We start from the raw sequence: 1,992 nt of genomic DNA, 5'->3' as shown, positions 1-1,992 counted from the left end.
CTGCTACCGCGGCTCGCGCTACCTCGGCCGGTCTCGGTCGGCCTCGTCCTTAGTCGGTCTTGCTCGGCTCTTGTATCGTGACGTCGCGCGGGGACGTGAAAACCCCGGCTGTCTAAAGTATCGATCGCATGCGCCAGCGCACGCGAGCTACGCTGCGGCGCGTCAACACGCGCCTTTCTCCACTGGCGTGAGGGTTGCTCGACACGTGGTTGCGTTTCCGATCCTTTTCTTTTTCTTAATCTCACCTTGTATCGGCGATAGAGATTGGCTCGATCGGATTGGTGGGTGAAAGTTGGAAATGATTTGGTGGAAGTTGGGAGGAGAGCCGTTCGATGAGATGAGCTGGCGATCTTCTGGGATCGCAGGGTGTAAGTGTCAAGGGATGACCTTGCTTTGAACCGCATTCATTGTAACAGTAACGCCTGATAGCCTTGTATATGGATATTCCTGCGGTATAATATGGATATCGAGATTCGATTGATGAATTTTAATTTTTTAGGAATTGTTGAAGATTTATATCGTCTATTTATATAAATAAATAAGTAAATTCGTGAGAGGAGATAGATGATTGGTTATGGAAGAAGAATATATTCGATATCTCCTGCAGTTCCATTCAATTTCTCTTATTGTTTCTTTTCATCATTTGAATTACAAATGTGGTGTACAGAGAAACAGGAGGACGATGATTTCGATGATGCTTCATCGATGGATAATCATATCGCTGGAAGAGACTTTCGTATCGTACGATGAATTAACGATGAACTTTCGTTAAACGTCGCTTTTGTGGCGTGTTTTAAGTTTCAATTTAGAAGTAGCGTTGTCGAGTAACGTAAGAACTGACGATTAAAATAAATTGCATTACAAACATCGTTATTGCAATTGACTCTCGTTGCACTCGTGTAATCTATTTCCAAATGACTATGCGTTGTTAAGCTGAGTTTGTCGTGAAATAGTCATTAAAAGCACCGTTTTCGTTTAATTATATGTAATTAACTTACGCTTAATGCAACGGTCTGAGTTGAGTGAAAATTAATACAATTATTGATTGTTGTAATTAGTTAAATAGATTCATACATAGAATCTATGTTCGTAAATAATCGATGACAACGAGATGCCAAGTTTCACTCGATCGTATCTAATTCTTCGGTATTCGAAGTTTATCGCGTCGAAAAGGAATAAAACCACCCCCTTCGATCGATAGTCCCGACATCTGCCGGAGGGTAGAAGAAGTGTCATGAAAGTAAGTACACTTGCAAAAGAAGAAACGCAGATCTACAGTTTTCTACGAGAGAAACACTCCCCTCATGATTTCATCCCGTGATTTTGTTTCTCTTACCGACCTGCAGTGATAACACTCGAGTTTATCCCAACTTCAACTTTCGATGAAGATAGAATTCTATTTCAAACAAATAGCCACGTTCTAATAAAACGTTATTGATCGTAAAATAAAGTACTACGAATTGAATGGTAACAGCGTGAATACCTATGCAGTGCTGCATGCTGGTGGCTGGAATCAGAACATCGTCTTTCTCTACGATAATTGTTTAAATTGGTCGTTTAAAGACGAAGTGCTCGTTTATGATTCTTTAAACTTTTATACACAACGATTGACATCACAGTGGAATTAAAGAAATCATCATTCCCATCATTGGGGTAGTGGAATAATTAATTAATCAGAGTTTAAACGAACGTCTTCATTGATATCTCTGATAACGAAAGACTGCTAGCGAAATACAGTCCACGAAACGAAGCCCACGAAAATTCCATTCCATAAATCTCTAAAGAAACCAACAAGCTTCCTTCTAACATACCCTTGATACCTAGACACCCTATACCACACAAAAAAAAAGAAGTTTTCCCTCCAAATGTAGAAGCATCCCTCGAACTTTCCCCTTTCGCGCTCCTCCTCCTTTCTCTCTCAAAAAAAATAACCCTTTTCCGCTACCTGTTCTAGCGCGTTATCCAATCATCGATCAACCGCGACAAAGGATC

Source organism: Apis dorsata, unplaced genomic scaffold, assembly GCF_000469605.1.
Source record: "Apis dorsata unplaced genomic scaffold, Apis dorsata 1.3 scaffold_58, whole genome shotgun sequence".
NCBI lineage: Eukaryota > Metazoa > Arthropoda > Insecta > Hymenoptera > Apidae > Apis > Apis dorsata.
Note: the sequence above shows the minus strand (reverse complement) of the source record.